Source organism: Anas acuta, chromosome 1 (genome assembly GCF_963932015.1).
Source record: "Anas acuta chromosome 1, bAnaAcu1.1, whole genome shotgun sequence".
NCBI lineage: Eukaryota > Metazoa > Chordata > Aves > Anseriformes > Anatidae > Anas > Anas acuta.
The window spans coordinates 134,314,510-134,339,379 of NC_088979.1; the positions used below are offsets into that span (position 1 = coordinate 134,314,510).

General features: G+C 39.1%; 1 long non-coding RNA gene across 13 annotated transcripts in view; it reads left to right on the forward strand.

The window, feature by feature from the left end:
• Window positions 1-19,561, forward strand: part of LOC137843238 (uncharacterized) — a 96,344-nt gene extending 76,783 nt beyond the window's left edge. For 11 of the 13 annotated variants that reach the window (XR_011089423.1, XR_011089422.1, XR_011089428.1 and 8 more), the window contains 2 exons: window positions 145-346; window positions 15,192-16,509. This is a non-coding gene — a long non-coding RNA (uncharacterized lncRNA). Of the gene's footprint in view, window positions 1-144; window positions 347-5,960; window positions 13,723-15,191; window positions 16,510-17,988 lie in introns of those variants that run through there. The other 2 variants (XR_011089421.1, XR_011089424.1) reach the window with 2 other exon arrangements.
• The last annotated feature ends 5,309 nt before the right edge of the window (window positions 19,562-24,870 follow it).

Here is a 24,870-nt window from a genome sequence, read left to right on the forward strand (position 1 = left end):
TCTTACTGCAGATACTCATCTCCCAGATAATCCTCCCTTGCTTTTTGGTTTTTATGCCTGCTAAGATGTGAAGAATACCTGTAACATTTGTTTTTCATAAGATGTGTTTCACTTGCCCGTGGTGGATTTGCCCTTTCTACACAGGTTTCAAGTCCCCTGGCTGCTGGCCTCACCCTGATTTCTGGGCGTTGGGATCTGGTAATCATCATTTCTACCATCAAGAGCTGGGAAGTGCAGCCCAGCGTGAGTTCCTGCTGCTGCTGCTCCTGCAGCCGTCCGTGTCACTCCTGGCAGCCATCTTATGCTGGGCAGAAAGCCCACCAGGGCTAGCACAGCAAATCGTCTGGTAAGTGAGCAGACAGAAAGATTATGCTAGGAAAACATCAAGGATAAATATTTAAGTTGTACAAAGCAAATAGCTCGTAATATGCTAAACAGTTCTGCTTTCCTTATGGAGTTTATTTTATATATATATATATAATATATGTATATATATATAAATACATGTATATGTGTGTATATATATATATATATATATATAAAAGTATCTCCTTAAATTTTTATTTGCTGAAGAATACAAGCGCAACATACAAAGTAGCTGGTGTATAGCCCTGGTTTAATTTCTCTTTTCGTGGAAGCTTTGAGGAATGCTGAGTGTTTTCGTCAGTCTCATGAATACTAACTTTTATAGTTTTTTAGCATTTGGAGTATTATATATTATATAAGCAAAACTCAGAAATAAATGCTATAGAAAAGAAAAATATATGGCGGTGTAAGTGCTTCAGTTTGCATAAACAAGAAAAGATCAAACATTATAGAAAAATAAGGTGTTATTTTGATGGAAAACTGTCTTTTTCCTACAACATTCCCCTTTGAAGCATCTTTTTAACATTCAAGACATTTACAGCACTAAGGCTATTAAATGTCTTTTGAACATGTATAGAACATGTCTGTGAAGGTGCTGAACTCCTGTGATGTACACCCAGCTCCAGCTCCTTGTCTTTAGCGCTAGCCAGATCCCTATACACTCATTCAGAACATTAAAGTAGCAATTACTAAGCATGTTCCATTTTTGTATAGTGTTGTAAACCTTTTCTGAAACATGTTACATGAGCATTCATTTCTATGGAGGAATTTCATTGAATTTAGCATGGGTCCAGGTAAGAGTAAGGAATCTCTTGTGCAGGTCTGTAGTAGATACAATGTGGCAGATGGAATTATCTACATTTGTATGTTTTCACATGCTGTTGCCATTTTTTTTCCATACATAGTGTTCAGGATTTTAGGAACATAGTAGGTTACTACAGAGCTCAGAGACATGTAGCCACAGAGTTCTGCTTTATTTCATGACTGTTCCTTTTTGCCAAGTATTTCCAAAGAGTTTGATAAAGACAATGGTTTCTGTGACTTTGTTGAATTATGTGATAGAACCATATTCTAGTACCTATAATGTTCTGTGTATTAATGAAGGTAAACAAAGGTGGACAACTACATAACTGGTGAAATTGCTGCTCAATACAAGCAGTCAGTTGCTCCTAAATTCTATTTTGTTGTGAACGTTTTCTGAGGATCCAGAAATGTTACCTTCAATATCTGTGCATTATAATCTGTGCTGTACTAGATCATCAGGACTATTTTCAAAGCCGCTGAGATCATGTGAAGGCATACTGTTGTTTTCAGCAGTGTATGAATTGCTCCCCAAGCCCACTGCATATTTTTTCTTTTCAAAAGTCTTCTGAGGATTTCAAAGAGATCGTTCCAGAGCAAAACTGTGAACAGGGTTTATAGAAACCAAAAGAGTGCACCTGTACACCGTAGTACTAAGTAACCTCACTACTGAACAAACATCATGACCAGAGCTGATCACCCATTTGGATATTCTCAAAAAGGTAGAGAAAGCTAAGTTTGGTCTCGTATTCACAGTCTCGTTATACTAATGCCTAGTTACAGATATTAAGAACTTAGTGTATGGAGGCTAATGTTCTTTTGTAGCCAGTTGAGAAAGACAAATGCTTGTACAGAGAACTACAGAGAGCAGGGCCTAAGTGAAACAAATTTTAGAAAAACAGCTGAATGTAGAGGGAGGCTGTAGAGACTTGATGCTTTGAATATTTCCTGTTGTACCTGTCTGAAGTTCCAGCAGAATGTATCTTAATTTATTGAGGACAATGGCTCTATGTCCCAGTGAAGGCTGGTGACAAGTTGTGTCCCTCAGGAGTCTGTTCTGGGATGGGTACTGTTGAATATTCTGTGATTCTGTGAATATCTGTATCAATGACATAGACAGTGGGATTGAGTCACCTCAGCAAGTTTGCAGGTGACACCAAACTGAGGGGTGTAGTTGATACAAGAGAAGGAAGGGATGCCATCCAAAGGGACCTGGACAAGCTTGAGAAGTGGGCCCACATGAACCTAATGAGGTTCAGCAAGGCCAAGTGCAAGGTGCTGTACCTGGGTCTGGAAAATCCCAGATGTGAGGACAGACTGGGAGAAGAACTCATTGAGAGCAGCCCTGTGGAGAAGGACTTGGGGGTTCTGGTGGACCAAAAGCTCATCATGAGCCAGCAGTGTGCGCTTGCAGCCCAGAAGGCCAACTGCACCCTGGGCTGCAGCAACAGAAGGGCAGCCAGCAGCAGGTAGAGGGAAGGGATTGTCCCCCTCTGCTCTGCCTTGTGAGGCCCCACTTGGAGTGCCACAGCCAGCTCTGGGGCCCCCAACAACAGAAGTTGGATGAGGCCCTGGGCAACCTCATCTGCTGGGTGGCATCCCTGCCTGTGGCAGCAGGGTTGGAACTGGATGGTCCCATTATGGATCCATGAGGACCATATCTTTAAGGTCCCTTCCAACCCAAACCATTATTATGATTAATGATTATTATATGATTACTAAATTACAGTAAAGTTTCAAAATCAGTGAAAGAGACATCTTAGTTTGCCATCTTAGAAGCAACTTTATTTCAGTAATGAGTTAAATTACCATATACATTATATTTCCAAGGAGTCACAGATTCACAGAATCTGTGTTTGTAAAATACTTTTCACTTCTTGAAGGATTCAAGCTATATGAAAGTATTATGTATGTTATATTTACTTAAAGATACATTCGGAAATACTGTGTGTGAAGTTTGTCATATGTGGATCTCAGGAAACTGTATCCTTCCCTCCACCTGTTGGTTTCTGTCTGAAATCTTCAGAAAAGTTACCTGTGATGGTACTGCTCTGTCACGTCCGTAGCTCACATGATGATGTGTCAGCTTAATTTCCTGCACAGAGTCTATTGGATTCAGTCAGAAAGATTCCCTCGGTCTCAGCATCTACCACAGCAGAACCTCAGCCATCTACCCCACAACCACTCTTAACAGCAAAAGTTTGTGACATGTATAATAGTGAACAAATAGTCTGCAGGAACAGAGTGGTGTCTGCATGACTTTGGAAGCCAGAAGATATTTGTTCTGTGGAAGCAAGCCAGAAAGCACTGATCTGGCCTGCATCCAGACCCTTAACCTTGCTGGGGAATGTCCCTACCTTGTGGCTTATCTTTGAGCTGTGCGTTTCCCCAGTGCAGTCACCGTGCACTTCCTCAAGCACACACCTGGGGCATTTACCTCGCCCCTGGTATCCTAGTGAAGTTTTGCATTTGTAAATTATTCTGAGTTTTGGGGTGAAAGGTGCTCTGAAACTGCAGAATGCTTGTTCTGTGTTGTCCCAGTGTCTGTTAATTATTAAGGCTTTTAATTATATAACAACCCAACTCTAAAACTGTCATCTTTCCTATTACATCATAGAAATAGCAGAGTTGGCTTTGTGCCTTTTTAAAAGTGACTGCTGAGGTATTTATTAACATCTGTTCCAAGACATTTTTCACTGAGCAGTGAGAGTTAGAATATGGAAATGTCATATTTTTCCTAGTATTAAACAGTTGTTAAACTAGAAACATAACTCTTGCCAGATAGTTATTTTGTATTCATATCTTCTTCATAGAAAGAAAGTGAACATGCACTTTTCTTTCATTAGGTATTTTAAAGTTCATCCTTGTTTGGTGATCCAGTCAATTAAAATAAGTTTATGAGCAGCTTGTAAGAGCAGGAGAATAATTAATTTTAAATGTCGGATAAAGCACATTCTTTTCCATTTTTGTTTGCTAGTGAATTCTTTAAACTACTAAAACCCATAATAACTGATCTTACAGAAAATAGAACTACACAAGGTTTATATTGCTTTACAAATAATTATCTAAGTGTCTATGAAGTAACAAATTATTCTTTTTTTGTGGAAGAATGTACATTAAGGCAACATTATGTCAGAACTTCAGGTATGGAGAAGAATCTTAAACATCGTTATCAAAAGCTTAGCTGCATTCAGTAGAAGATAAGTGAATCTTTTTGAAATGTTTCTTAAAAGCTCACAATTTTTTCAAAAGGATGAACATTTTTCAGTCTCCCATTACACCCATGAGTGAAAGATAGGCAGTATAAATCATTAAAACATATCAGGTTTTCCAAAATTTTGCCATTGTTTGGGTCTGTATTTTCACATCTGTCTCTTGGAGTCACTGGAATCAGCTGCAAGGATCTTCATCTGAAATTTCTCGTGGTTGGAAGTGTTTGGGTCTGTGGGGTAGGCTGAGCTTTTCAATGCTGTAAACACATCATTTTTAATGCCAGAAATTCATTCTTTGAACTGTTTTCACTGGACCATCCAGCATAAAGAGCAGTTACACTGAAGTATTACATTGTTTTTCTTCTTACACTCTAAAACAAATGCTTATCCAAAAGTCTCACTTTGAAGTAAATCACACAGTACACAGCTTTCCTCCAATTATTATGTGCTGGTTTATATTTATATAAGCATAGGGTTTGTTTTAAACTATAGCCCTTTCTGTGAGGTGACTGCATAGTACACAGGTACACACCCAGTGTTTCTAAAATTTACCAGCTTCTGCACAGAATTTTAGAAAAGGCTCCAATACAAATTCCAGGCTCCTAGGAAAAATACTGAGATCTCTGGCTGCACACATAAAGAAGATGCTTGTTTTTAAACAAAAAACACGCATGGGAGTTTTTTTGTTTGTTTTTTTTTTAATTTTCAAGTGATTATTTGGAGAGTAATTGACCTTACCCAAAAGCTGGCACTCAGAAAATGTAGGTATTTCAAACTCTTAAGTGTATAGAGAAAACTGTCATGCTTTCTGCTGCAGAGGTTTCCAAATGGCTTTCATCAGTTGAGGTTAGAGAGAGCTTTGTTACTAGTTATTACCAGTTTATGCTAAAGAGATGCTGAAATCTCTCCTACTACACTTTTTTATATAACATACAAAGAATAATTTAATGAATAATTAAATAATAATTTAATGAATAATTAAATAATAATTTGGCCTGCAAGGGCATCAATGTTTTAAGTTGCAAAATCTGGGGTTGTACAGTATTCACTCTCATGCAGTGGTCTCAGAGAAGTCAAGATTACACCGTTCCTGTTTTGTGCCACAAATATGCAACATGTACAGCTTGGAGCAATCAGTAACCTCTTTCTACATGTGGTCGCAGTCCACTACAGTGAAGTGATCTTTGAAGTTGACAGTATAATGTTGCCTTTTATAGATTAACACATTGCTATCTAATTTGGTTAGGCATTTGCATTCTCTTGTTCCTTGAAGGTGAAGTAGCTAATACCTCTGCCTGTCTCTGCAGTGCTCTTAACATTTGAGTCAATCTAAAGAAAATACCTTTTCTTTTTTTCACTGTGCCTGTCTCTTTCAAATTGGGGGTGCCCCTGGGCCTGTGGTATGATTGGGATAGTAACAACTGAAAGAGAAAGCTGGTGCTGTGCATGGTTGTCTTTGAGAAAATGTACAGAGAAGCTGCTCTCTGCTTTTTCAGTTGCTGTCACTCACCTTATAATTATTTCAGTATGCATAGAAATGAAGATGATACATGCATTTTCTCTTGCTGCTCTCTTTTTTAGGTTCCCAAATCAATTATGCTAAGAGCAGTGAAAGATCACTTCAGTTGCCCTGAAATGTGAACTGCCTCCTTTGGGGTGAGACCTGCTTCATAGTGAAGCATGGCTTTAGTTTCTGTGTTTATCATTTATTGCTTTCTTTAGCTTACTGTTAACAAAGACTAAGTTAGCTTGTGAAGTTAGGTTATTTGCTTTGAAAGTCTGCTTATTAAAGTGGTATTTATATTACAATATGGACTGGTATTACAGTTCTTTTCACTTCTATGGATTTTCCCTCAATGGGATGTGTTGTTGTACATCAAACCAGACGGCAGGCGATAACAAGCTGGTCAAACTCTAGCATAGGTGTGAGATTAAAGTAGATTATACTATAGTGGCAATTTTGTTAGTCATATTAACAAAAGTCTATGTAGTACAGTAGTGTATGCTTAGTTTGGCCATTGATTCAGAGCTGATTTACTGTCCTTTGAGGAGTAGCATGTTGCTTAAGTAAGCCTTAACATTTTCTCACAGTCTGGACAAATTCTTGATTCAGTCTTACGGATTTACCCATGCAGAACTTGGAAAGTCAGTCAGAGAAACTCAGCTGTTCCCCATTAGGGTAATAGAGGAATATCTAGAAGGCAATGTTAAACAATCCCTCTAAATCAGCGTCCACTCTCTAAGTCATTACAATGCCTTTCTTAAAGTGACAAAACTGGTTTGACAAGATGCAGTCATGTCAGAGCTGGAAGTACAAAAGTGCATTTATTAAAAATGAATGCTGTATCCTCTTTCCCCTTGTGTATCTTGTCACTGACATGACTTCACAAGTTGCAAATCTATTAAATGTTTCAAATGTGAAACTAGAGCTCATTAAGCAAAATGTCAGCTGGTATGTAGCAAACTGTTTCAGACTGTACACTGTTAATATTTATCTCCAGAGTTTTCTGTCTTCTAGGTTGTCACCAAGTCATCCAGCTGTCTGGGAATATAGTTTGTCTTTCGTCTGATCAGAGTCTGACTGTCCTTTGGGGTGAGGTAGTAGGTTGTATAGTTTTAGGGTTATGCCCTGCCTGTCAGATAACTATACAATCTACTGTCTTTCCTGAAGTGGCTGTGATATCATCGCTGGATATGTCTTCAAAAGGCAAAGTAAATATATTTCAATTGTAACATTCTCTGGCTCTGACTACATGTTGAATTTGGTTCTCATAGCAGGGTTATGAAAGAACACAAATGTCCTTATATTGTTTAAATTCCTGGATCTGGCATTTAGATTCAAAATTAATTTCCTTTTTGTCATCTTCTCAGAGGAGGTGTGTCACAGGGCACAGAGGTACAACCCAGTCTACTGTGGATTTGCTCATGCTCAGCTTTCTCCAACTGCCAGCATGCTCTTTAGAGTGGCTGTTTGTAAAAACCTGACCCATTTCTTCATTACTTTGTGGCATTTGTGTTTATACTCAATGGAAAATGCCAATTTTGATTGAGAAGTTATTTAAACCCACTTTGCATAAGCTGTTTGACAAACTAAGTGATGACTTGGATAATAAGACAAAGAGGATGTCTTCCAGTTGCTCGTGTTCTGCCCTGGAACCAGTAAATGCAAAGTAAAAAGACCCTACATCTCTTAACTAACTTTAGCAAAATCCTAAGTAAAGAGATTTTTAAAAATCAGTTTTTGAACACTGATTTAACTTACTTTTGTATTACATAATGCTAACTTGGGAAGGCATGTGCTTTCCACTGCAGTTCTGTCTGTGGAGTCACCTGACCAATTCTGATGAACTTCCAGAAAGAACACTGAGGAAGGGTTGACAGGACATAATTATGGTCTTTTTAAGACTAAGATACACGTGGGATAGAAGGTGTTCAGGAAATCTTACTTGCAAATGATGAAATGCTAGTATTCTTCAAAAGATCTACTTGATGCTCTAACAGGATGAGGTAGTAGGTTGTGTGGTTTCAGGGTAGTGATTTTGCCCCAATCAGGAGATAACTATACAACCTACTGCCTTCCCTGATAAGCAGCATAACATCAGTGTCTTAATTCACAGAAAATCAAGGGCTAAAGTAGACTTCTGTGACCAGCACAGTAAGTCTACATACAATTGTTGTTGCCCTGTCCCTAATAGCTCTAACTTTCATGTCTTGCTTTGTTTTTAATAACTGCTTGTGAAATAATGATCTTTTTTAAACCATTGAGAAAAAATGAATTAAAGAAATTTTGCTTATTCCAAAGTTTGTCTGTTCTTGATCTGTTTCGTTTCTGATTCATTTCAGTGGAATGACGTTATCGTGGGAAATGATTCCAAAAATGCTGTTGAACGTGCATTCAAGATGTTCGTGTTTCCTTGACATCTTAGTTTGAGTGCAACAAATTTTACTAGCAGAGCACTGTTTTTGTTCAACCCTCCGTGCCTCCCAGGAAACTTCCAATGTTTCACAAATAGCAGATTAACTCACACAACACTCTTCGACAGATCAGCTTTGTATTACAAATAACAAGCTATAACAATTAAAATCAAGGACCAGATTTAAAAAAAGAAAAACAGACATTGATTTTTTTACCCTCAGTTGCTCATAGGCAGTCTCATTTCATGACATTGAAATGGTCCCAAAAGAGAATTCATTGAGTATCTAAAAGGAACAAATTGCACCTGGAAAACTGGACAGAAAATATTAGATCCAATAAAGATGCTTTGAGAATACAAACTGTAGTCTTACACCACCCCACCCCCCCAAAAAAAAAAAAAAATCTGTGGAAGAAGGGGAATATAGCAATAAGGTGCTGGTTTTAGTTCTAGGCACTGAAATCATTCTTCCATGTGCAAAAAGTACCAGGAAATATGAATCATGTAAAACTTAAGGTTACCTTAAGATCAGGGTTATCAAGCTGGTTATATAGAGTCATTTGTGTATATTTTGATTATACAGCATCTGATTAATGTAAAGCGGAATGAAAATTTTAGTTAGTTGTAATCCTCTATTCCTATCTCAAATGCTATACAAAAGAAAGTCTTGCTCACATAAAAACCATTACTCTCTTACATATATGTAGGCAAGCTCAGACATCCACGGTAAGAAAAAACAAAGAACCCTGATGTTACATTCAGCAGCAAAACTGGGTATTTTATTGCTTCTCTCATCCAAAAATATCACACATATCTAGACTCAAAAGGTTTTTGAGGTCACTCAACACTTCAAAACAGGGCCATTTGTTAATACCTTTAATAAATGGCTAGGAATGTTACTTGATTCTTGTTCATAGGAATAAAGGCAGTTGGTAGATGAGGAAAAATTACTGTCTGAAAAACATAGAATAGGCAATACTGTGGCTGCTTTTAATCTTCTCTTTTCTTCTTGCTGTTTAAAGAGGATCTCTTAATTTAAAACTGCTGTAGGGATACTTACCATGCTGGCCATGTTCAAGGGCTCCAGGACATGTGTTGCAGATCCTGAACTCTTCTACTGAAAATGCAGACTCACAGCTGCAGCATAAACATCTTAGATGAGTGAGAGTAGTGATTGCACTGTGTGTAGCTTAAAGCATCCTGCTCCTCTCCAAGATGCAAAACTGCCTGGAAATTTGTAGCTTAGTTTTACATTCAGTAAATACATAGCAAATATTCTGTACTGGAGAAAGAGGTGAAAAGGCGGAAAGTACTCTCCACATTCTACAACAGCCTTTTAGATCTTGCCTCTGAAGTCATTTTAAAGTCTTCTGTCTCTGTCTGGGTCAGCATTTTGTTCTTGGTAATGAGCTGTGAGTTTTCAGATTCTAGTCATCCTAGCAATCCCATTAAAACAAAGAGCCCAAAAAATCCATAGCGTTCTCTTCACTGGGATCTACAGTAAATGCAAAAACATGTGCCTATATTTAGCAGTGTGCAAGCCTGCGGTTAATCAGGTTTGTCCTTAGCAGTAGGTGTCATTACAGCTAATGGGAACAGCAATAGAAACTTGAAAGAACAACTCTATAGTGCCAAATATTTTCCAGAGTTATATACAGAAAAACTTTGTAACAAAACATTAGTAGCCTGGGCTAGAATTGTTATGGAAAGTGTGGGTTTTTTTGCTTGTTTTTTTTTTTTTTTTTTTTTTTTTTTTAATTCAAGTCAGCATTTTGGGGGGAGGGGCATGTTTTGGTTGGTTAGTTGGTTGGTTTGGTTTGTTGGGTTTTTTTTTGAGGTCATGCACTGTTCTGTTGTGCAGACTCACTAGGTGTGAGGAAAGCACATGATCATGAGCTACGTAGCATGCAATTTTATAATCTGTATCTGCTTAAACATTGTTTTTTAGTCCAACAACAGCATTAAGTGAAGAGAGGCTGAGTATTTCTTGCTGGGACAATGCCTGTGTATTTGGTTATAACAGACTAAGCGAAAAGCAGTGGGCACAGAATTTTCTGTGAGGCCAGGATTTCAGTTGTTTGTTCCCCTTCTCTGCCCAGGAGAAAGTACACATATATTCAACATAAACATCAACCATTTCCCTGCCATCAAGGCCACCATTTACAAATTTTAGATCTCTGCTGCAAGTATGTGTGGAACATTACACTTCTTATTCCACAAGGCTGGTAAGTTTTTGAGTTTTGTTTTAACATGTGCAAACTTCCTTATTCTCCAAAAACAGATGTCCAGCATGAAAATTTTGACTCCACTTGCTAAAAGACTAAAACAAATGTAAATGTTTTTAGACAAGCTGGGTAACTCTAGCAAAAGTCTGTGCTACCAGCCACACTTGCAAAAATCTCTACTACTACTGTGCATAGGTACCATGAGGTGCCCGCTGCAGGGCTGTTCCTCTGGAGCCACTCTGGAGAGGACAAAAGCCTTGAACATAGTTACTGGGAGCTTGACTGAAAAAGCAAATTACAAGGGGGATTTATAGTGGGAGAGGATCCAAAAATGTGCTAAGACCATAGCTGGTATGCCAGTCAGCATTGATACAGATTCAATGTATTGCACAACATACTGCAAAACAAGAGTTGCACCTGTGGTTACAGGGAGAGAGCTGGTGAAAAAATGCGCGCCTTCACTTGTGCTCGAAGAGCTTCCCCAAACTGCCTGTTCCCAAGACTGTTCTTCAAACAGGAGACAAACATTAAATGAGAACAAAATAAAATTTTATCTGAAGTCATCTGTGATAAAACAGTATGCACCATTCAGAGAAGGTGAGGTCTGAACATATTGCTAATTACCATGAATGTGATTGTGCACAGCGGTTACCTTAGAGATGTCACAGCTGAAACCTGTTTGGGCTTGGAGGTTTTCTGTAACTAACGCTATGCAGTTCTCAGAATACGAATGCATATTAGTTATGGGAATAATGGTTATCAAGATAACTAAAGAAATAATTTCTGTCATGCAGTACAAGAGCAAATCAAAGGTGGGAAGGGATGGGAGGATGCAGAATTAGATTAAATCTGAAAAAGTAGTTGGCAAAAGCAGGGTGGGGCTATACAAGCCGGAATTTGACCAGTGTCTGCAGTTAAATCACATACTTTTTGGACAAAAAAAAATACCACCAAATGATCATCCAAGTAGGGGTATTCTACCTCTTACACTGACCTCATGTTTTCTGCCAGGCAGACAGATCAGAAGCAGACATCCAGCTGAAAGCTGGCCACATACTTTTGCCTGTCAGGAGGCAGGGCAGCAGCTCCAATGGCCACATCTAGCAGCTCCCCACACATCTTGCATCACTGCACACAGAGCGGAGAGACATCAGTGCACTGCAGGGGTGACACAAGGTGTGTTTGTGACTTCACATCTCTCTCTACATGAGGCATGTTTGCTCTGCTGGGCTGTTCCCTTCTAGCTCTACACATTGGTCTTTGTTAGTACAGGAATTAATATACTTAATGGAAATGAAGTTCCATCTAGGCACATACAAAGGCCAGTCAAAAACAGGATGAAACAAATTGTGCCCCACTCACCTATTGTGTTTGGAAGTTTTTGAAGTGAAAATACTGGAAACCAATTTTACAAAAACATACAAGGAAAAACATCCAAACTATTTGCTCTTGTGATTTGGTAACTTCATGAGGATTTTAGCTTTGAGGTGACAACCTACTTCTGTGCACCATGATAAATCCTGCTGATGCCATTTATTTTGCACAGGTGCAGCTGGGGCTGGAGTAGACGACACTGAAAAAGTCCATTTAACCACGTGCACAAGCTCCAAGAGCATGTGTGCTTACAACTGCCAGCCAGTCCTTTGGTACCACTGCACTGCCATCAAGGCAGGCATGCCTGTTCTTGGCAGAGAGGGGTGTCTGCCAGCAACACCCAGGATGTGCTCGCATGGTCTCCAAGCACAGCCCACAGACCCTGATTGCACCCAAATGCCACTGTCTTCTATAGTGCTGGAACCCACAGTGGCCAGGTTTGGTCTGTAGCACAGCCCAGCTCCTCCAGCCCAGGCTCATGGGTACAGCTGTCCGCAGTAAGGCTGGAGTGCTTGGTTGTGCCTGCCTGCCTTGTTCTCACCATGCTGTGCTGGTGTTTCACAGGGGGTGATGCCAAGGAAGGAGAGCTGCTGGGCTAGATACCTCCCACACCGTGTGCTTTGCAGAGAGATGTGGGCTGTGGGCAGCTGAGCTGCAGAAGTCATTGTGGCTGCAGTGCAGATGCAGCAAGTGGAATCAGCAAGTGGGATGCATCAATGCAGCAAGTGGGAAAGAATACAAATAAAAAATTAGGCCTGTCCTAAGAGCAGCATACAAAATTTGAAGGACAGGAGGATTAATAACATATTTTAAAGCTGCCCTGGCATGGCTCTGATAAGTGTGTCTCTACTTAATCCATGAAGGTAACTTCCATTAGAACACTGCAGTGGATAGCATATTTGAAGATGTCTGCAAGGGTATGGTACTCAGTGACTTGGATGTCCAGATCTTACCAAAAAAATCTGTGCCAGCAGTGCTGAAAGAGCAGGACAACAGCATCAAAAAACTAGGCCAAAAGTACATTGATTTTCAAATAGATCTGTGCTCTTAAGTCACTTTGGCACTTTTAATTGTTTTACAATTTACAGTAATGATTAACAGTCATGCTCAGCTTTTGATCGTAATAAGGCTTTTGTCTGGTTGTGGAATACTGTTCATGCCCAGTCTCCAACACAAATCAAAACCATATGAGTAAGCAGGTTAAGAGACAACCAAGTTGTAACCAAGTTGCCTGATGTGGCTTAGTTTTGTATTCCAGCCAGGGCCTGAGGTTCTTACTAGAGGTTTTCCCTGTCCAGCTTGCATATTCAAATGTAAATAATAATATTTCCATCCTTGAGGAGCTCATGTGAGATTTTATAACACAAACAAAGGCATTAGTGTGTTAAAAAGGTCTCTCAATCAACTGAAAGTGTGCAGCAGTTTATATATTAGTACATGTTTTTAATTAACACTTGGAAGAGAGAAATACTTGATGCACTTAAGAGTGACACAAATAAAAGTGCCTTTCATACATTCTCAGTGTAAACATCTAAACTGAAAATAAAATTATTCCTGCTCTCACAGAAGGCAACTGGCATTTAGCTTTTGTGAAAAATGGCAGCTTAGTCTTTTTTTTTTTCACACTGCCAGACAGGTTTTTCGACCGACTTGCTTTTAGTGATGAAAAAATCTGACTTCCTGTGCAACTGTGAAGAGAAAACCCCCGTTTGCTGCACCCCAGGGCATGGGGGGGTTCCAACCTCATCTCAGCCTTCACAGTCCTTCCTGAGCAGATGACTCTCGTGTGGCTGCATTCACACGCTCCTCTCTGCATTTCACCCGAGTTTGGTACTGTGTCTTTTACATCTGCTAAAAAGCTACCCTGTGAACTTGCTAGATGGTGTTCCAGAAGCAACTATCTGAAAATCAGGTGGGGAATCCCAGAGGTCCCATTTTTGTTTAGGTTTGGCTTACTGTCACATCACAGTGACCTCCACTACAGTTAGGCATATGATATCAGGTAGAATGTAAAAAAAATAATAATTTTCCCCTCAAGTTTGAACATGTCCTGCAGTTATATTTTCTTTTTCTCTTCTTTCCATTTACCACAGGTAAAATTTAATGGTTGATGGTCCAGAATTTAGAGATTAAACTATTATTCCCTCTCCTTATCAAAATTCAGAAATGTTTTGAATTTTGAATTGACAAATTAGTTTCCACTTCATTCCCCTGTGCAGTTCAGTATTGTTTCCAAAGTTTAAGTTTTAAGATCTTCTGTCATTGCAAAAGGAAAACTTCTGAATATATTAAGTCTTAGACAGTCATTTCTGTCACATTGTACCAAATGACAGAAAAGGTAATAAAAAGAAATGATCATTCCCAAATTTTATTAAAATATGAGCAAAAATAAAATGAGAATAATCTTCTTTAGAAAGTTCCCACACATAGAAGACTTTCCATATTAGAGCAAAGAGGAGGAGATTGTATGATCCACAATATGGTACTGTGTCTTTTATTCAAACTATTTCCAAGTTTCTAATGGGGGAGCTGCATCTACATTACTTTGGGTAAGTAAGTGAACACAAAATAAGGAACAGTTGTTACTAACATTAAGCTAAAATAGCTGCAGAAAGAAAATACCCTCAACTGATGATCATGTGCTCCTGTGTACAGCTACTTGAACTGTGCAGAACATCTGCAGTGGGGAGAAAAGAAGCGGTTTGACTGTATGTGAGTCAAAGTACACGATGACTTAGTTTGTGCAGGTACTGCCAAGGGGAGGTAAGCACGTCACAGTACTTGAAGAGAGCAGGGGCTGGAGTTTGCTTCAGCTTGCTGTTGCCCACTGAGTACAGCACTCGTGTTAAGCAGCGGCAAGTCTCATTCAGCATTTTTCCAACAAAGTCAGTAACAGAATGAAGTGCAATTTTTCAACAATATTTAATACACTTTTATCTCCATTGTCCAAGCCTGAAGAACCCTAGAAATCTTTTTTGGTCAGTTGTTTTGTTTGTTTTTGGTTCTGATTAACCAGTGCTTTCTATCATTAAAGAAAGAAAACAGAAAAAAAAAAAAAAAAAAAAAAAAAAAAAAAAAGCAGAATGTGTTGGTTGTTTACTACTTGCAATTTCTAATTTAATTCACTTTGTGAGGTCTTTCCTCTACTGTTTAGCTGTCCTGATGAGTTTGGGAGGGATCGACTGAGGGAGAGGATGAGAAGACCAGCATGGCATTGCGCTGTTACTGATGTGGGAGAAGATTATGGGGAGTTGTGTTGAGGTTACATTTTTTTTTTTTTTTTTTTTTTTTTTTTGTAGGGGAGGAAGAAGAAGAAGGAGGAAGATGCCACCCAGAAGTTTGCATTATCAACTTTTACAGAAGTCTGCTCATGAGGCTGCCTACAGCCCAGTCCCTAAATACACCCAAAAGTGGGCAGGCCCAGAAGCAGAAAGCTAAACTAGACTGGTTTAGCTTTCTGCTAAAAGCTAAACCAGACTAAACACCGTCTGGCTGCTGGTGGCAATGCCTAGGCTGTGGCCACCCTGGTCTTGTCTGGCCTTGGGTGGGTCTTGTCAAAGCTTCACCATGTTGAGTGTATGTAAACATAGAATCACAGAATCATAGAACATCCCAAGCTGGAATGGACCCTTAAGGATCAGCGCCTGGCTCCACACAGGTCTACTCAAAAATTCAGACCATATGACTAAGTGCACAGTCCAAATGCTTCTTGAACTCATACAGGCTTGGTGCCGTGACTACTTCCCTGGGGAGCCTGCTCCAGTGCGTGACATCTCTCAGTGAAGAACCTCTTCCTGATGTTCAGCCTGAACCTCCCCTGCTGCAGCTTGACACCATTCCCACAGGTTCCATCAGTGGTCGCTAAAGAGAATAGGTTGGTGCCTGCCCCTCTACTCCCTGTTGTGAGGAAAAGAATTAATGATCAAGTCATATCTTATATGACTAATTATTGCCTATATGTTACACATGCCTATTCAATTAGTGTTTTTTTTTTTAGAACAAAATCCTATAAAGAAATTAAAAACATTGAATGAATACTTTAAGTTAGAAAATGTGAATATTTTTCTAAAATGTTTTCTTCCTTTTAAGAATAACCTTATATGATGATTATTCTTTCAAATAATAAAAGTATTTAATTTTATGTAGTTGATTTCATATAGCTGAGACTGGAGGAAAATTAAACAAACAAGGTACATCTGTGACTTCAACTGAAGCTTACATGAGTTCCAGTCAGCAAACTGGACATGGCAAAGCTCATCTCAAAAGAGAGAAAGGGAGAAAGAGAAAAAATATAAATGATTGAAAATCACAACCATGACGACAAACAACTTTGAAAGGATATTACTTCATGGAAAACACCACTTTTAAGAGAAATACTAGGAAACTAAGAGTGGTAAGAAATGCTGTATGATCCCTTTTAGACCTTTTTACCTGGCCTCTTTTCTCTTGCCTCATGTATGTCATGGGTATTCCCTGCAACTCTTCCAGGCATCTGCCTGTCCATGTCCCTCCCACATACCTGTACTTTCACTACTCTACCTTCACCATCATACTTGTAATTCACCCCTTTCCCTAAACTCCATTTAACTGTGATTTCATTTATTCTTTTTCCCCTAAGATGGTCCTTGCTTTGCAGCAGGAAGGCCACTGCAGGTGGGCTCTCTCCAGCAGCCGGGGGCCACCAGAGGTGGGCAGAGAGAATGGGGAGGATGGCAAGTGCTCTCACCTCAGCCTCCAGCCCACTTCTCTAGACGAAGCTTTGCTTTGCTGATTTATGACTGCTCCTGAGCACCTTGGATGGAGTTATAGCCCCATGTATTACACAGTGCCTTCTCTGTTATTCTTGCTACAAGCCACAGATTTATGGTGGCTTTTAAGCCAGGCAGTGCATGAAGAAATATGATCTTAACAAAACATAGAAGGGACCAAGGGAGGTCAAAGTGTGGGGGCTGAACGCTCTGTGGTGATCCAGGATTTCCCTTTATTTACTGCTCACACCTTTTCAATCTCAAGTGGATTTCATCTGTCTTGGACAGCCCTAGCCAACAGATGGGGAGGAATCTGCAGTCTGGTGAGCTGAGAGGCTTTGCCATCAGCGGATGACTTTTATTATGATTTAGCACACATAGGAAATCCCAAAATATCATTGGTGAATTAAATCAATTTACACACAGAGTGCCAGAAAGATGCATAGCATCAACAAAAGCAGGAATCTCACAGTACGAGTGCCGTCTTGTACTGCGTCATCTACCTGTGTTTTTCTACTTTAACCATGTCCTACAAAGCTCTACTTTTGATACTGAAGGAAAAAAAAAAAAAAAAAAAAAAAGTGATAGACTTTTACAGAGAAGTGAAGCAAAAGCTATGCCTGATTTACTCAGTATGATGGTGTGACAAGGAAAATAATGCTGTAAGTAATTTTCTTTTATAGTATTTTTTACATGTATTCATAAATTATATGAAAACAGTAACACAGAAAAAAAGGCAGGCACTCTTCTTAATGTATAGATGGATAATGTGAGTCTGAGCAGCACGCACATGAGGACACGTGCGTAAGGGTAGAGCTGCAAGGAGTCACCTGAAGGACCACAGGCTGCTCTGAACCCTCTGTGTCAAGATGCAAAGTGAAACAGCTGGCAAAGGGGGAAGAAAGGTGTAATTACAGCCAACAAATGACTCCTGAGCCAACACCAACTGATGAGGCCCTGGTCTCAAAACAGAAGCCAGGAACAGGAGTTTTTTTCCTCCTAGGTGAGTGTCATAATCCCCTCCAGCTACAGCATCATTCTCTTTTTTAATAAGACAGCTTCCTCTTGATCAAAGATTTATTATCATTATTTCTCTATCCAAGGAATGAAATTTATCTCCCTTCTGCTTAGTCTAGGGCTATAGCAAGAATCCTATGGCACTTGGTTTTTGAAAGGGACCCAGCAATCCAAATGGGCACCTGCTCTTCCAAGCTTCCAGAACAACAGTCTCTAATTCTCAGATACATCATGCTGCAAGCTCTTCCTAAAGCAAGGAAAGTCAAAATAGGCCAGGCCTTGGATACTTTTTGGTAATTCTTTTTGGTAATTTTTTTATCCCTTTGTGCAGAGCCTTGAAGCCTGGGCTTTGCCTTTGAAGGTCGTGGGTGAGGTCTTCTCATGAGATGCATGGTCTCCTCCAGAATGGCATTGAAAGAATGGTGAGTGATGTAACTTTGCAGGAAGGGGAGATGTGTACCCACTTGGGATTCTTATGTTCCCCAGCTCTCTGTTTTCCAAATAATTACTTTTCTCATGCTTGTTTCCTCACAGTACATGCTGTGTATCATGATGTCAAGAACAATAGATTTTTCAAATATTAACACTGCAGCAGGCATTGAATATAATGATTGTGTATTGTGAATACATTATATTACGAACATGACATATACCCAAACCTCTCACAATCTGAACATGCTACCTCCTGTTTTTTCAATGTTATGATGACTTACCTCATCTGAAGATCCTATGTATTTTCTAAGTGGAGTTTCACTCAGCCTAGTCTTTGATTATTATTGATGTGGAGAAAGCAGGGAACAACAGTGTCCTGCTTTATGCAGTAAGAGACCTAGGGAATGCCAGGTTCAAAATGATCAAAAAGAGATGATTCTTCCCAGCCTGTTGAGGTTAAGCAGTGGAGATCTTTTCTATTAAGTGTACCATGGTGCCATTGGCAGGCCTACAGCAGCAGCTCAAAGAACAATATGAGTGAGAGAAGTATGTGGATGACCACAGCAGATGTAGCACTCCTGTCTCAGCTTGGGATAGATCCTTGGAGGGGCAGAGCCTAATTTTGTGAAATGGCTTTTTCACTTTAGTTAAAAGTTGTCAAAGGTGTCTCTCATGGTAGGAGCACTAGCTCAAATGAGCTTCCTCAAGAAGCAGTATTGAACTTGCTTTTGTTTAGATGGCTTTCCCTTTGACATGCTTGCTTTGCAATAGAGACTTGGCTTGAAAAGAAGATTCTAAAGATGAACATGGTGAAGATAAATCTTAAAGCTACTGCAACTATGGGGGCATTCCCACTTTGGACAGGAAGTAGACTTACAGTTGAAAACCATCTCAACTTCATAGCAGATTTTGTGAGGGTTGAAAGTTAGTTACTTTTGCATTAAGCTTCAGTACTTTAAAAAATAAGGTGCTCAGTTTATGCAAGAGTCATGAGGCAGTTCCTCTGATTCTGTTCTTTCTGTCAGGAGCCTCTTGTCCTTGCACTTGATTTGTGTGCTCAATTATAGCTGTTCCAGTGGGATACATAACTTAGATTTTATAATAGACTGGAAGTACAAAGTTATAGCTTAAACTGTATTGCAGTAGCACTTCTTGCTGGCCTGTTATGCATATTTCAATAAAGAAAGGTCAAAATACTGCACCACCACAGAAGGGGGCTCATGATGTCTTTATCTGTAGTATAGGGAAAATATTCTTTGCTTATGTGCCAAAACTTGCTGTAAATTTAGAAACACAAAACCTGAAGATTTTTAGTATGGCTAAAATACATTGTGACAACTGCCAGATCTGCCAGATCCAGATTAATTACCAGTGATTAGGGGAGTGGTGGAGGATGAGCGGGAGTGTGTGAGCCTCTTATTCCTGGTATTGCTGATCACTTAAAAGTTTCAAATGAATGCAGTGTTTTGTTTCCTGGGGGGGGGGGGGGGGGGGGGGGGGGGAAGAGGGGGGGGGGGGGAAGATTCTAATATAGACCATGCTGCTGCTGGAGTAATGAAATAAATTACTGGTTAGTTCTGAACTTTGAAAACGATCATTTTTCTTTTAGTGGCAGTTCTAGATCAGGCTTCTACATGTGGAAAACAACAACAACAACAAAAACCCATCTCCTAAATATAGCTTTAGTTTTCTACTTCAGAGCTACAAGCATAAAATACCCATGAATCAATAATGGAGGCCTGTAAACACTCTTCTGGCTCTATAGTGTACTTAATGTCAACCAGGGGCTGTAGTAAACCACAATTTCCTAGCTGCAATAAATGCTGCAAGCTCCAGAGCTGAGCACAAAGTTTAATTAAAAGCAAACAGATATATATAAATCTGCTGACGCAATCTCTCACTCTTGCATCTGAAATATATAGAGGCCTCTTCCTGGAGACATTGGATGATTTAGAATTCAATTTCACTTAAGAAGCCTCTCAAATATACTATCCAGCGAGTCTCTGCACATTACATAAAGACATCCTGTTATCTAAGTGCATTGATCTCCCATTGGTTTACATGCCTAGTGTATCAGCTGTTGAGTTATTTGGCTTAAATTAGCCAAATGGCTTAAATTAGACAAACAGAGACTCAGCAACATTTTCCTGTGCTCTAAATAGACAGACATCCTTGAACTTTCAGGAGGAACTACGTTTGGCAATTAATGGGTATGACAGCACTAGTGCAGTATATTATATTTTAGCTATAAGTAAGCTTAGCAGTTTTGAGGAAATGTCCCATTGATGCTTATCTCCAAACAAGCTCTGCTTGTATTAGCCATGTTTGACAAGCTATAAATGTTCTATAAATGTTTAATGACATGCAGTTTCTTGTTGATTCGTGTCCTAAGTCCTTCCTAGCTCTGCACACACTTTGGCCTGAGCTTACTCCTTCTCCTCCTCCCCGTGTTCTCTGGTTGTTTGCTGGATGTGGCACTGCAGATCCCATGTCTGCTTTGCAGATTGATGGGGAAATCTGAGTTACATGGGACCTCTGGACCTGTTACAAACTGCTGTTGAAAACAGAGACTTAGATTAGGTTATCCAGGGCACTGTCAAGCAAAGTCTTGAATATTTTCAGTGAGAAAGGACCCACAGCCTCTCTGGGAAACATGTTATGATGCTCAGTTGTTCTCAGGCTGAAAAATTACTCTTTTTGTTATATTGAAGGAGTTTCCCCTAAAGCAAGTTGTGTCCACTACCTCTTATCCTGCCACTTGCCATCCTTTTGAAGAGAGCATCTCCATCTTTTCTACCACTACCTTCTGTGGGTATTACAAGGCACTGATTAGATCCATCCTGAGCCTTTTCTTCTGCAGACCGAACAAATCCAATTCCTTTAACTTTTCTTTGCATCTTATTTTTCTTAACTTTTTCTTAACCTTTCTTAACTTACTAACTTTTCTTTGTAGTTCTCCAACCCTCTGATCATCTTGGTGACCCTCAGCTGGACCTTCTCCATTTTTCTAATGTCTCTCTTGAGCTAAGGGCCCAAACTGGACATTAAATTCCAGGTATAGCCTAAAAAATCCTGGGTAGAACTATAAATACATCTGTCTGACTTTGAACTGACTTTAATGCTAATTTTTCCAAACACAGAAAAGGTGGAGGATGACAACTGTTATGGGACTTGGGAATAAAATGAGACTTAGTTGGCTTTGCTTTCTCAGCACTTGTTCCTCATAAATTAAAAGTATCTAAAAGTATACATGACACTAGAGTTCTGGAATAAAGTATATTAAAGCAATATTCCAGAGGCAAAACAGCTTCTCACACAATATGAAACACGCTGTTAGTTCTCAAATAACTACCTCTCAAAGAGTTAGAGTTCATTTATACTGGGGACCAAACCATAAAACCTTTGAACAAATATTAATCTCTTCCTCTTGTTTTATTTATAGTGGTCTTTGTATATTTATATCCATATGGTGTTTTGGCTGGCATGCAATCTATTGTTGCATTGCTAAATAAAAGTGAACCATGAAGTCTTCATAGCCAAAACTTTTCTTGCATTCTTGAGGAGATACAGTGATGCATTTGTTGCCAATGTGCACCTGGCTGGATCCGTAAAGACAGATCTCTCATTCATGGATGTTTTAAGAGGCCTCCAGAAGCTTACTGAGTTAAGGATATCCCAATCAGCTACTGCTAGACTGAAAGAGACTACCACATTTTGCACTAAAGGAAGGCTTTTAAAAAATTAAAACAACAACAACAAAAAACACTAAAATTTGTATGCATTAACTGAAGCTCTGTCTTCAGCAGTAAAGATACACAAATCAAAACAACAGGAGATACTGCCTGCAGTTGCAGAATTTTGCTTTAGATGTGCTTCAAATTTGCTTTCATATGGAATAGCAAAACCAAGAATTTATGGAAAAAGAGATTAAGAGACCACCTTGCAGTTCTTAAAACATCTAAAACTTAGCTTGGAAATATGGAATTAAGTTCTTTGTGTACAAAGACAAGTTCAGAACCACAGCTCAATTCATGCAATTTTGCAAGAAACTAGAACAAAGGTGAGACATCAAAACAAACAAACAACAATAAAACACACCACTGAACAGTAGTTATTTCATCAAAACATAGGCCTTAAACCAAATTTTGTCTTTTTTGTCTTACTTACTTTGCCTGTTTCATCTTAGTCATGGCAGTTGTCTTGTCATGGTTAGAGTGACACGGGGGGTAAAGCAGAGGAAAATGAGTTCAAACTGCATCATGATACAATCCAAATATTCAAAGCACAGTAATATGTTTAAAATACAAAAATTAATTAATTTTTGGGGGGAAAAATTCTACCTGTCTTTCTAACATTTTTTACTTTTTTGATTGAACAATAAAGTCAATGTATTAAAGTTGCACTGGCCTTTATTTTTATTTCTGCATTAACTAACTACAGTAGTTACTGAAAACCAGAATAAAGTCTGGATATGCACTAATGGACTAGTATTTGTAATTAATACCCTGAGATTTGTCCATCCTGATGTTAAAATCAAATGTTTAGTGGGCTAGAAGTACTGCAAGCCAAGATAAGTTTGATGTTTGTCCATTTTATCCTAAATGAGGGGGGAATCCTGAAAATGGAAAATAAAAGAAGGAGGAAGCAAGGACATAGGGAGTGACTCAAGAGGCCATGAAAATGTAAGTGAGATTGCATATATGCAACATGATCAAGTTGGAAAAATAATTTGGTAGGAGGACTGCAAGATGAACTAGTTGTGGAAGAAGTCACTTTAGTCAGGAGGTAGAAATCTGATGCTGGAGGGAGTCTGAAGATGAGTCTGATCAATCCATTTTTATTTTTTCAAAACATGAATTATTCTTAGTCAACAGGACATGATCTAGTGAACAGAGTATACATTAGCTTAAAACAACTCCATTTGAAATGGTCTTGAAACTAAAAGTTTGTCTAGAACAGTATTTGAACTCTCAAGTGTGTGAGATTCTGCAAGCCAATTGAGAGCCAGAAGGATCTCCTGCAATTCAATGTTCAACAGCTATTAAAGCTTTTATTTTCCTAGTGTGCAAGAGTGAGTCACAGAAAAAGAGTCAAGGGAAAAGAAATTTTAGAACTGTTCCTGACTTAGAGGTGTAAATATCCAATGAAGACTGAAGTAAATATGGGGGAAATGGCAAATAGGACTAGGAAAGAAACATGGAAGCTGAAAAAGATAATGTTTCAGTGCTGTCAAAATTGTCAGTGAGTATATGAAGACGGCAAGTATGGAAAATGAAATATTGGTTTAATACATCACATTGAAATAAAGTAGATCTGAAGAAAGGCTAGAGAAAAATCTGGTAAGGTCATCAGCAGTCACAGCAAGGATGGGGATGTATGACACCTACAACTGCATCAGAAATGTAAAATGAGGGCTTCAACTTCCAAACACTAGGAAACTGTTTTTGAGAGTCATCTGCTAGTCTTACCTGAGATTCTGGGATATGCACATGAAGCTTCCTAGCAAAGATAGAAACTGAGATGCCTGAAATTTTAGGGAATATTATCTACAAAAATCAATAAAGAAGCAATAGGAACTGTAAAGATAAGCATTGAAACTTAGTTATCGTGTCTTGCAATCCCAAAATACGAATGTCTTAACATCTTCCTTCCTCAGTTCATATAAATTTAATGTATTTTCCATGTACAATAGTGCCTTTATACAAAGTTTCTCAACTCTTTTGCAGCAAGTGTTACTGCCTAAATATAAAGCTGCTCTTTGAAAGAAGAGTTACTTTCCCTTTTGGCACTTCTGAATATTTCTGTTTCAATTTTCTGTTCCTTTCCCCCTAAGATCTGAGTTGAAGAGCTGCTTACTTCAGTCCCCAGTGTAGGCCTATTTGTATTGGCTTTGATGTAAGCAGTAAGCTTCTTGGTTTAATTTTAATGTTTCAGGGGAAGAGTTTATTCACATATGAATTACACAGCATGAAATCTTAAAAGCTTTAGTTAGATGCTCATAGAAAAAATGCATAATGAGTTTGGTGGGGAAAAATATTACAGAACTGATGTTCTCCTAGTCTAAAAAGACAATGTGCTTTTGGGAAGAGAAAAAAGAGTGAGCAAGATGGGAAAGACTTCAGCACAAAGAAGGCACTGCAGATTGGCATGTAGTAAGCCTGTTAGGTCAAATATACATGTGCAGACTGGAATGAGAAATGCTACATGGGGAGAACAAAAATCCCAGATTTCCAAGCAACAAGTCCAGCGTGTAGTCTGTTGAACTAGCCACCTTGCTGTGATCTTTAGCAATGCTGTGTGCAGGAGTAGGATCTTGAATACCTCGTAGGCATTACAGTTATTTTTTGTCATGTCATGAACCTCTGGTCATTTGTTTAGTACCAGCAATGTGTATCATACTTTTTATTGCCAAGAGTGGCAATAAATTTTTCTGCTTGAGGCTGGGTAGCTCCCACAAGCATGGTATCTTTGATCCTTAGGAAGTCACAGAATGAGCTTCTTGAAAGTGTCTTACTGCAGTGCACAGGTAAAAACCACAAAAGAAATCTTGTCAGCAGTGCAACTGCCACAAATACAGGAAAAAAAAATACAATCTATTTTGATCTGGTCGATTATTTAAGAATTGTTCTATAAAGTCACTGTAATCAAACTCATCAGTACCCTAAAGGCCTGGGATGAGTAGAGGATGAGAGATAATATCCGACAAAAAGGATGGAGACGTGCTCATGTGTTTGCAAAACCCATCCCGAGCCACTGGATGGCGGCAGGAGCAGCTGCAGTG